The following is a 12,539-nucleotide window of genomic DNA, read 5'->3' as shown; positions in this document are numbered from 1 at the left end:
AAACAATTTAGGGTCTTTTGGGTGGGGGGAGTGTCAGGATACTGTAGAATTTGGATCCCAGGATATGTAGACCTACTCAGACCCTTATGTCAGATCCTTAAGGAATCACAAAAGGATCCCCAGCCTTTTATTTAAAGGGATGACATGTCAAAAAATGCATTCCACCAGTTAAAAAAGGCCCTTATGACATCCAGGATGTCTTTGAGCAGTTGCTGCAGCCTTCTAGTACCTGAAGCTCAAAAACTTATCCTAAACTGTCCCCTAACAGTTTATACCCCACACAACCTAGGGGGAATTTTAAACTCAAAAGGAGAACTTTAGCTATCTGACAGCTGTCTACTTAAACACCAGGCCCAGCTTCTGGGAGGGACAGAAATAACTTTAAGGACCTGTCAGAGCCTAAACCCTGCATCCCTTCTACCAGAGGCAGAGGGAAATCCTGAATGCTCATGTGAGGAGGTACTTATGGAGAATTATGCTTCCTGACCTGACTTGACTGATCGGCCCTTAAAAAGCCCATATCTAGAATTATACACCAACAGCAACTTCTTTGTCAAAAATGGTGTCAGTCTGAATGGTTTAAGAAAATGTGGTATTTATACACAATGGAATTTTATGCAGCCACAAAGAAGAATGAAATGTTATCATTCGCTGGTAAATGGATGGAATTGGAGAACATCATTTTGAGTGAGGTTAGCCTGGCCCAAAAGACCAAAAATCGTATGTTCTCCCTCATATGTGGACATTAGATCAAGGGCAAATACAACAAGGGGATTGGACTTTGATGACATGATAAAGCGAGAGCACACAAAGGAAGTATGAGGATAGCTAAGACACCTAAAAAAACTAGATAGCATTTGTTGCCCTCAACGCAGAGAAACTAAAGCAGATACCTTAAAAGCAACTGAGGCCAATAGGAGAAGGGGACCAGGAACTAGAGAAAAGGTTAGATCAAGAAGAATTAACTTAGAAGGTAACACACATGCACAGGAAATCAATGTGAGTCAACTCCCTGTATAGCTATCCTTATCTCAACCAGCAAAAACCTTTGTTCCTTCCTATTATTGCTTATACTCTCTCTTCAACAAAATTAGAAGGGCAAAATAGTTTCTGCCGGTTAGCGAGGGGGTGGGGGGGAGAGGGAGGGGGCATGGGGGTAAGGGAGGGGGTGGGGGAAGGGGGGAGAAATGACCCAAGCATTGTATTCACATATGAATAAAACAAAAAAAAATGGTGTCAGTCATACAGGGTTTGCAGTTGTGACAAAATTTGGCATCCTCAAATCAGGTCCTCTTCCTCCTAATATAAGTGCTCAATTGGCAGAATTAGTGGTCCTAACAGAAGCTCTAAAACTGTCAAAAGAACAGAGAGTCAACATCTACATAGATTTTAAATATGCCTTCCTGATCCTGCGTGCTCATGCAGCCATCTGGAAGGAAAGGGGAATGCCAACTACAACAAAAGTGACTTCCCACTGGGATAAAAGGGAGGTTACTCTAGTAACGCTAACTGAAGTAAGCTATGTGATTGCCAATCATGTAACTGCAAAAAACCTAACCAAATAGTAGAGGGCACCTCAGACCAGGCAGGCCTTGCCATTAAGGACATGCAAAGGTCTTTATCATCCCTTGCTTTTATGGTCATGGACCACTGCCTGCCCCTGGATTTTCTTTTGGATAAACAAGAAGGGGTATGTGCCATCACCAATACTTCTTGTTGCACTGTTATAAACACTTCAGGCATTGTAGAAGAACATGCAGACTACATTCTCCAACATGCTAAGTGGCTCTGAGAACAGTCCCTTGAAACACAGATATCCACACAGGTATGGGATCAAATAAAATCCTGGCTCCCCTCCAGGACGTGATTCTTACCCTTTCTGGGGCCTATAGTTGCCACTATTCGTTTTGCTTGTGTTTGGGCCTTGCATTTTAAACTTTCTTGTCAAGTTTGTTTCCTCTCACCTAGAATCCATCAAACTACAGATACCCATGATGGAGATGAAAGTGGCCTACTATCACAGTCCCCTCTTGTGGTCAGCCCTAAGGCTGTGGGCCCCTTCATCACCCCGTCAGCAGAAAGCAGTCACTGAATAGACTTTCATCGTCCTTATTCCTGACAGCAGTTAGGGCAATCATTAAGAGGAGGAACTTGAAGGGCAGACTGCAGGAAGTCCCAAAAAGTGGCAATTAGCCAGGGAGACACTTCTCCTTCTCAGGAAACATCTGTTTGCATGAGAGACATCTCTGTCCTTGGGCAATTTAAAAAAAGGTTATAAAACACAATTTCTAACCTGACCTATGGGACCACCAGTTTCTGGATCCTGCTGCATGCCCCTATGCAGCCTTTCTCTCTTCTTCTCTACAAATAAAATCTTTCTGACCTCTGCTGCTCGAGTCCGCCTTTGCTTTCTATCTCAGAGCAGACCAAGAACCCCAACACCAGAAAATTGCTGCATATCATCTGAGTATCACTGGGACCTTTAGCTCCCACAGCAAAAAGTGTTACCATTGTTGTGTCTACATATTGGGATCTGCAGACAGATCTTAGCAGCTCTTGTGCCTTGAATATTGGGATTCATGGTACTTGACAGCCTGTGGCAACTCCTCATTCTATTGGGGCAGGCTTGGGCCTCGGGCACCTGTCAGCTCCACTGTGGCAAATGTCACAATTCTATTAATCCCACCTCTGCCCCACTACTACTACCACTGCTGGACCTGATTGGCCCCTGATGTTAGTTCCCTTCCTACTACAATGGTTGGCCTGATTGACCACCAATGTCCACTCTGTTTCTATTGCTGTGGGAGGCCTTGATTTGCTGCTGTCAGCTCCAATGCCACTCTTTCTGATGGCTCCCACAATTGTTGAAGCCACTTGTCAGCTCTGCTATTGCTCCTACCAGGATGGCTCTGGCTGTCCCATCACTGCTCTCATTGTAGTCGCTGTTTCTTCTCTTTTTTCTTTGCATACCTGCACAGCTCTTCTACTAATGATGAAAATCAAAGTAGGCAAGAAAGACTACCCAAGAGAAACTTTAACTGAACTTAATGTATTATCAGAGGGCAGCACAGACAGTGTCTCTTGGCTGACTCACAAAGTGACCTGAATAGCCTGCTTATATAGCCAGAAAGGGTCAGTCAAGGCAGTCCCTTCATGCAAATGAAAGATTATGCTTGCACCAATCATTGCAGTCCCTTACAAAAATGGACTACACTGTACACCAAACACAGGTCTTCTGTTGGGCCAGCAGGGGGAGTGCTGCCTCTCTGACCTGGTAGAAATGACTGCAGAGTCATCTAGAGTTTGATGAAGGCTGTAATGGACCAAAGTCCTGCCCAAGCTGTTTGCTGGGTCAGTTCCTTCAGGAGCTGGAATTGTGCTTTGGTGTGTAGCCACCTCAAGGTGGCTGTGAAGTGTTCAAAGCAGCAGATGCTGGAATGAGGGCAGTCTGGCTAGCTGCATGGCTGATAATCCTTTCAAGGCAGCCAGGGCCTCAGGGGAGGATCTAAGGGCAGTCATTTAGGAAGTCAAATTCAAATTTCCTCAGCCTCCAACATCTCAGCACATTTAAAGGAAAAATAAACATTCAAAAGGGTGCTTAGAATAAAGGCTTATCATTAACATTGACAGTGCTTTAATGGTACTTAAGAGGGCTCAACAATGCTTGACTCCTGCTCCAGTGCCCCAGGGAGAGGTGGGTCTTGTGCTGGAGAGGAAGGATCCACCTTGAAGGCCTATGGGGTTTGATATTCCCTATCTGCTGCTTGAGTGGCAGGGGGAGGGGAGTGTGGACTATTGGGAAGGGGAGTCTCCTCCTGCAGTCTTTCCACTCCTGCTGGGCCATAGAAGAATGGTCTCTGGGCCTGAAGCACTTCCTAGCCTACAGATAAAGCATGCCCAGGGAACAGGCAGGCTATTTCCTTGTGTGGGGATATCTTTCCCCATTCAGACAATGTGTGCTCCTTTGTTCTGCTTATGGGCTTGTCACCAGAGGACAGATGAGAAGGCTCCCACAGCTTCCAGTTTTCACTTAAAATCACAGGTCCTTGAGTCCACAAACATTGAAAAGCATTTCAAGGTGTCTCACAACATGGAGTCTCACAAGGCAAAAGTTTTAGCAAAGATTTATTTTAGTATTAACATGATAAAATAGAGAGAAGGGGGAGATGCAGAGAAAAAGAAACATTTTCTGCCTTCCTGCAGGAAATGGGAGCAAAGACTCAAAATGGTGGTCCCCAACTCTTGTTTTATAGTGGAGAGCTAGGGGAATACACACAGTCAAAGATAATGGGTCTAGGTGGCTGAGATGGCTGACTGGGAGGAGTCACCTTCTCAAATCACACCCTAAATCAGAGACAATAGAATGCTTTAGAATTTTCTTTCCTACACATGATTATTTCTCCACCCATCCAAGGATCCTTGCAACTCCTTAACATCTCAAAGATGAAAGCAGAAGCAGCTAGCTTCTCTTTGTCTGTAACTTAACATCTAAAAGATGGGAGGGGGCCAGCTGCTCTGGCTCTCCTTGTTCCAATGTCAGAGTCTGCCCCTTTAAATACTGATTAAAATATAATTTCCCTGTCTCCTAATCTCTCTCTCCTGCTTCATTTCCCCCCTAAATGACTTTGGTCTCTTTTACTCTTAAAACGGGTGCTGAGGGTTAAGAGTCATCTTCTATAGCTGTTTCTGGCTGAGTTTGGGTGCTGACTCTATGTTGAAAGGGAGTGAAATAGTCATTTTCCTATCTTAAATTTAGGCGGTGACAAGGGAAGTTCAGTTGGCAGAAAATTTAATTGAAGGGCTGTCAAGATCAAGACCAGGAGACATCAAGTTATTCTTTTACTAAAAGAGAAATCAGTGAAAACTATTCTTAAAGCAAGCAAACAAACAAACAAAAAAACCCAAAGTTTTTATGTGGATAAAGCTAATAGGATTGTTGGGTTTGGGAATCTAAAGACAGAGAAGCAAGTCAGTGCCCCCATCCCCCATGGGAGCACTGTGAGCTCTACATCCTGAGAAGGAGATAGATGGTCTCAGAAATCTGCCACAGAGTTGATAAACAGGTTGCTCTTAAGATTATTCCACCCCAATAAGGGGCAAACAGGTCAGCTTTTTTTTTTTTCCCATTTATTCATATGTGCATACAATGTTTGGGCCATTTCTCTCCCCTACCCACTGCTCTCTCCCTTCCCCCCCCCCGCCTCCTCCCTCTCCCCCCAACCCCTCACTTCCAGGCAGAAACTATTTTGCCCTTATCTCTAATTTTGTTGAAGAGAGCATATAAACAATAATAGGAAGGACCAAGGGTTTTTGCTAGTTGAGATAAGGATAGCTATACAAAGAGATTCCTTGCATTGCTTTCATGTACATGTGTGTTACATTCTAAGTTGATTCTTCTTGAACTGCAGGTCAGCTTATTGGGGAGCTGTTATGAGAGCCCACATGTGTGAATCCATGGCCAATGGAAAGGTCCCACCTAACCCTTACCCCGACCTGGAATTAAAGTGTCCATAAAAACTATCAACTTCCACTACAGCAGGGAGCTACAAGTTTCTGGGTTCCACTGTGCCACTTTAACTGAATCCTCTCCTATTCCTAATAAGTCTACCTGTGTGTGCACTTTTTGTGTCTTGTGAGCTTATTCCTAAGCCCAGCGAAGACAAGAACCCTCGGAGTGGTCCCTCCTCTGACATTTGTGGCAACCACAAAGGGACACTCCAAGACCGAGGTCATCAGTGCCAAAAGCACCTAACCGGTGGGGGTCTGCATGGGGTGTGACTGTGAGCATCTGGCACCTCTGTGGATTCCCTTGTTGGGGGAGACCTGTCACAAACTAGTCAAAGGCAGAACTTACCTCCCCTTTTTCCTCTCCCCTTTTCTCTTCACTTTCATAGGGACCTTCCCTGACTGTAGGTTGCCTCTTCTTGGTCCGAGCTCACTAAAGCTCATTGGCAAACTCTGAGTCATCCCTCCTTGGAGTGCAACGTGTCAAGCCTGCCCAGGGTTTATATGGAACTACCTACTACCATGTGAGCAGCTGAGAGAGAGAACTATAAGTTGGATCTTTCTCTCTATGACAGGCCAGCGTTTCTGTCCTCACCAGAAATGGTGGACATACTTTTGTGATACATGAACCCACACACTTCCTTCCCAGTCCTGCCACCTTGTTCTTCATCTTTGTCTGCCTTCCTCTTATTGTGACCTTGGCTTCCCTTGGGGAAACTCATCCCCTAGTTTCTTATGACTTCCTTAATTTACTCCCACACTTTGTTTGTCATGTCCCTTATTCCCCAGAAAGTGCTAATGTCATCTTCTGGGCACAGCCAAAAGAAATAGATGTTGCTATGGTCTCCAGACCTTTATTTGGAACTTCTCACACTTTCAGCCTTAGGTTAGAGAAAGTTTCTTCCAAATGCTGGCACTGGTAGTCCCTTTGTGGAACTATAATTGCCCTGGGGCTCCCTCTGAGCACCCCTCTGTAACTTTACAGGCAGTTCTTCAAGTACTCCATCCCTTTATTAAAGAGGTAGCCTTCCATTTGGCTGCCAGTTTTTGGTGGAGAAACCTTAAATACCTAGGATATAAGGCAAGCATGCGGGATCCTAAATGTTCTCACTGTGTCAGTAGGGTTGTCGCAGTCTGACTGGTTAGTCCATTTCCTTTGGCCCTGGCCAGGACGGCAGAAGGAAATAGCAGGACAGGGACACCTGTTCTTGCTGTGTCAGCCCCCAGTTGGGACACTGATGAAAGGGGAATCTGACAAGTTTTTCTGTTGTTCTTCTAGATGAGACCTACCCTCTCCAGTCTTCTGGCTTCAGTACCCAAGCGGTCTCCACTGGCCTATCTACCGAAACATTGGAATAATCTTGACCTTGATAATCTTAAGAGAAAAACCATCTTCTTTCTTTGTATTGAGGCCTGGCTCCAATATCCCTTGGGTGACCAGGAGAAGTGGGCTTCAGAGGGCTCCTTAAATTATAATACCATACTCCAATTAGTTCTTTTCTGTAAGCAGGAGGAAAAATGGACTGAGATTCCCTATGTACAGCTTTTCTTTTATCTCTGGGATCATCCAGAATGGCTCCATTACTGCCACCTAGACATTCAAAGCTTGGCCATGCTCTGTAATCCCCCAAAACAGCACAGGGAGAGACCAGCAATTAGCAGTTCAATGCCAACCACCCAAGGAAACCAAGGTGCCCCTATCCACCAAACCCTCTGCCCCACCCTCTGATCCACCCCAATATTTGGGACCCCCTCATGGATGTTTCTCCCTCCAACAGGCAGTAGAGGGAAGGGAACGAGTTTATGTCCAATTCTAGTTATCAGATCTAAAGGAGATCAAAAAGGATTTAGGTAGCTATGCAGACAATCCTGGTCAATATATTCAGGTCTTCATTACTGTGATCCAAACCTTTGAATTGGCATAGAAGGATGTCATGCTCCTCCTAGACCAAACCCTTTCCTCCTTAGAAAAACAATGGGTCTTGACCTACACCACCTGGGTGGGGGACAATTTCCACCTACAACATGCCCTGATATCCATGGCACCAGGGAATGAAGGGATAAAAATTCCCATGTCCGTGGGGGCACAAGCAGTTCCTTTGGTTGACCCCCACTGGGATCAAAATGATGGAAAAGATTAATGGATGAGATGCCACTTTATCCATTTGATAGTGGAAGGAATAAAAAGTGCCAAGGGTAAGCCTCTAAATTATTCCCAGGTAACTGCAGGACAACAAGGCCCTGATGAGAACCCCCCTTACCTTTCTACAGCATCTTAAGGATGCTATCCTGAGATACACTTCAGTGGACCCAGAGTCACAGGTGGGAGAGGTTCTCCTTAAGGATAAATTTCTAACTCAGTCAGCCACAGATATTCACAGAAAACTCCAAAAGTCTGTGACTGAGGGGTAAAAGTCATTGGGCCCACTAATGCAGCTAGCCACATCTGTATACTATAATCAGGACCTCACTTAAAAAGAGAGGAAAGGATAAAAACCATCATGACCTAATCTCAGCTCTCAGGGAGCAACTCCTCCCCCCATGGGGTCTTACATCCTGAGTTTGCTACCATTGTGGACAGGAGGGACACTTCCACTGGGAATGCCCAAAGGGGGGACAGTCCAGGACACAGCCCTGGCCCCCACTGGGACCTTGCTCTGTCTGCAAGGGTAACCACTGGAGGTCTAAGTGCTCCTGTCTCCAAACAGAAGGTGGGATGCTACCTCCTGTGGATTGATAGGTTCCGGGGCCTCCTGTCCAGGCTCCACTTCTTGACCTCAATGTCAAGGAGCCTTGGGTAACCATAACAGTGGAGAAGCAAAAGGTCATCATCTTTCTCTTAGACGGTGGAGCCTTTTTCTCTGTCTTACCACTTCTTCTGGTCCCCAGTCCAATGACAAGGTTATCGTTTGGGGCATATCTGGCCAGTTCCTAAAGTGCTATTTCACCCAACCTCTGGCCTGCTCTTGGGGAGACCTCCACTTCTGTCACTCTTTTCTCATAGTCCCTGAGATTCCAGTGCCCTTGGCTGGGGTGGGATTTACCGTCTCAACTAAAGACTCAAATTTTATTACCCCAGGGGGACTATCTCTGTTACCCCCTCCTTCAGGAAAAAGTAGATCCTATGGTATGGACTGATGAAGTGACTATAGGGCAAGCAAAAGTGGCTCTTCTGGTTCAAATAAGACTTAGAGACCCCTCACAGTTTCCACATCAAAAGCAGTATCTCCTAAAGCCTGAAGGGCAACAAGGCCTCTTACCCATTATTAGTTTCTTAAAAAAACAAGGATAACTAATCAGTTGCTCCTCCCCTACAATACTCCTATTCTTGCTGTCCAAAAAGGACCAGATAAATGGAGACTTGTTCAAGATCTCTGGTTCATTAATGAAGCAATCATTCCCCTCCATCCCATTGTTCACAATCCCTGTACTCTATTAGCTCAAATGTCCTCAAAAGCTCAATATTACTCAGTGTTAGACCCAAAGGACACTTTCTTCTGCATTCCCCTACATCTCCCACCCCTCACAACAACTGGCCTGGCCAGTTCTGCCACAGGGGTTTAGAGACAGCCCTCATCTTTTTGGACAGGCCCTAACTAGAGACTTATTAGATTGGCTCCATTAGAGGTCACCCTTCTTCAGTATGTTGATGACCTACTTTTATGTGGAGCCACAGAGCCAATCGTCTCTAGGGGGACTGAACCCCTTTTAAACTTTCTGGCCTCCCAGGAACACAAAGTCTCTAAGGAAAAGGCCCAATTATGCCTTTCCCAGGTCACCTAACTGGGCATGGTCTTAAAGGGACAAACTTGGTCCCTGAGTCCCAAACGGATCGACCTGATCTTCCATTACCCACTGCCCCAGACAATGAGGAAACTTAGAGCCTCTGTGGGAGTTACAGGAGTTTGTAGAATCTGGATTCTTGAATATGCGGACCTTGCCAGACCCTTATGTCAGCTCCTCAAGGGTGCCCAGCGGGACTCCCCATCACTCCTTGTATGGGACTCCGAGAGTGTAAAGGCCTTCCAAATCCTCAAATGGTCACTCCAAAGGGTCACAAAGCATTGAGCTTGCCCACCCCAAACCAGTTCTGTGTCTATGAAAAGAGGGGAGTGGCCCTTGGAGTATTAACCCAGCTCCAAGGGCCCACTCCCCAACCAGTGGGATACCTGAGCAAAGAGACAGACAATGTAGTTAAAGGATGGCCCGGATGCCTAAGTGGCAGTCTGCCTCTTGATCCCCAAGGCCCAAATATTTATTCTTGGATGACCCTTAACCACATATACTCCTCATATGCTAGGAGGGCTCCTAACAGCCAAAGGAGGAATATGGTTATCAGATAGCAGACTCCCCCCACTGAGGGGGACCCACTCACGCATTCCTGTGAGGAGGTACTAGCTGAATGCTATTTGGTTAGGCCCGACCTCCTTGACCAGCCCCTCCCAGACCCAGACCTCACTGGCAAACAGGCCAGCTCATCAGGAGGTATTGTGAGAGCCCATGTGCATGAATCCGTGACCAGTGGAAAGATCCCAATGAACACTTACCCTAACCCGGAATGAAAACATCCATAAAAAGCCTCAACTTCTACTGCAGCAGGGAGCTACTGGCTTCTGGGCTCCACTGTGCTACTTTAGCTACAGCCTTTTCTGTCCCTAATAAATCTACCTGTGTGTGCACTGTTTGTGTCTCCTGAGTTTATTCCTAAGCCCAGTGAAGACAAGAACCCATGGAGTGCCCCTCTAACCAACAGGATTTTTAAGAAGAGTCATAATGACATTAAAGAAATGTATGGGGCTGGGGTGTAGTTCAGTGGTTAGAGCACCTGCCTAGCAAGCTTGAGGCCCTCAGTTCAAAATCCCAGTGCAAAAAAAAAAAAAAAGAAATGTATAGTGAATGGCTTTAACATTCTGAAACCACCTCCCATTCATAGAAGCAGCTATTGTCTATTTTAGATGGCAACAGTTAAGTCAAGAAGTAGGTTATGAAATAATACGATTTTTGAGTAATTTATGTTACACCCTAGGTCATACTTCATTACTTGTGGAGTTATTTTGTGTTCCCCTGTAAGGGTAAAGTTGTTTACAGTCCCACTGCGGCAATAATATGTTTATAAGCAAAGGTTATATTGTAAAAAGTTACCATACCAGCCTCACAAAATATAAGAAACTTTCATCTTTAGTGTAAACAAATGATGCTCCTTGAACTATGGCTCTTTTAAATACTTTTTTTTCTTTACAGATAGGATAAACTTACAGGCCTTTAGGTGGAAGAGGAACGCCTCCACAGCCTGGAGTGCCTTTCACCCTAAAATAAGTTACATTTGCTTCCCCATAGGAAATAATAGGCTGCATTGCTTTTCCCTTTTTGAATACAATGTCCTGCTTTTTAGTTTCAAAGGCTTATCTAAATCTGGTATTAAGTTAAGAATTATTTATGTTAATTTTTTAGGCGACCCTAATTTTAAGAACTATCTTTTTGGGGACAAGAATTAGTTCTTCAGAGTTACAATATGGCTAGATAAGTTACCTTTAGTGGGGAGATTTATGGATTTTAGTGGCGAGGCCCAGTATTTTGTAGACCCCAAAATTTAAGATCATTTACAGACTGTAGTAAAGTTCCAGTTTAAAAAGGATCTTAAAACAAGTTTAGAATCTGACATATTACATTGAGCTATAGAGAACAAAGTTTCATTAGTCTCCAGCATTAGAGTTAATGTTACCCCTTGCAAAAAATTAAATCAAAATCATAATAATTCACAATTGATGTATCATGATGAAGTAGATTTAATTTTTAAGAATAAAACCTCTAATTAAGTTGGCTATCTAAAATACCCACATAAGGACCCATTCTTGCTAACCTCTAGGCTTTACTTTGGAAGGGCTGCCAGGAATGACTCCATTTTGCTGTTAGTTTAAATACAGGGTGTCATATAGTTTAGGTTGGACTAGAACTCACTATGTAGCTCAGGCTAGCCTTAACTCATGATCCTCCTGTTTTAGCCTCCCAATCACTGGGATTATAGGAATGAACTACCATGCTCAGCATGTCTTTATTCTGATAACTTTCCCCTTGTTTCTTAACACTTTCCTCCTGAAGATATCCATTGACCAATCGCTCTGGTCTGTCTTTGATTATGCCTCATTGCTGGGGTCCCCCAGATAATCTGATGTGATCTGTGATCACACATTGGGGGACAAGTGTCAGATAGGTTGAGAGTCAGTGCCAATAAAACCCTTTTAGTGACCAATTTAAGCAAGCTGAGCAGTTTAGAAGAAGTGGCCCTTAGGCTGGGCTTGTAAGGCACCCATTTTTAAGCAAGCTTAATTTTTTTGTTCTATAGGTAATGTGGGGGCATTTTAAAAAAACAATCTATGTTGTACTTTTGCAAAGTATCAACACAGAGTAGTTAAAAGTTTTACTAGGAAAATACAAAACAAAACCAATGATGGCAAATACTTAAAAATAGAGAACTGTTTGCGAAATGGATACTTGCTGAGACATTTTCTGGGAGTTTGGTTGTCAATGCCTTAGAAGGATCCAAACTGTAGATGACAAAAATTTAGAATGTTTTAAAATGTTTAGCGATCAATAAATCAAATTTTTTTGTATATAGCATTTTAGGATATTATGATGTATAGCATTAATTAGTACCACTAAGCTCTCCTTATCTCTTAAGTATATATTTAAAACTCCGATTTTATATTAAAAATGACATAATACGCACCTTACTAATAGAGTAAGTCTCCCTTTTAAATTTGCCTTTAGAGTAAATGAGTTTTTAAATTAACTACACAATATGCTTTTTTATTACAGATGTACTTTATGAGTGACCAATGTCCAATCCTTAATTAAATAGCACTGTTTTTAACTTTAGGAAACATAGACTTAGAGAACTTATGTATTTTTAACATTTAAAGACAGTAACAATTAGCATTACTGCTACACAGATGTCATAGTGTTATTTTAAATTTTTACTTTTAGAGAAATATTTAGCAAAGCTTTTAGAACTCTTACAACCTTAGGGAGACATT

This window comes from Castor canadensis, chromosome 5 (genome assembly GCF_047511655.1).
Source record: "Castor canadensis chromosome 5, mCasCan1.hap1v2, whole genome shotgun sequence".
Taxonomy (NCBI): Eukaryota; Metazoa; Chordata; class Mammalia; order Rodentia; family Castoridae; genus Castor; species Castor canadensis.
The sequence above is the reverse complement of the archived record's forward strand: the minus strand, read 5'-3'. Positions refer to the sequence as shown.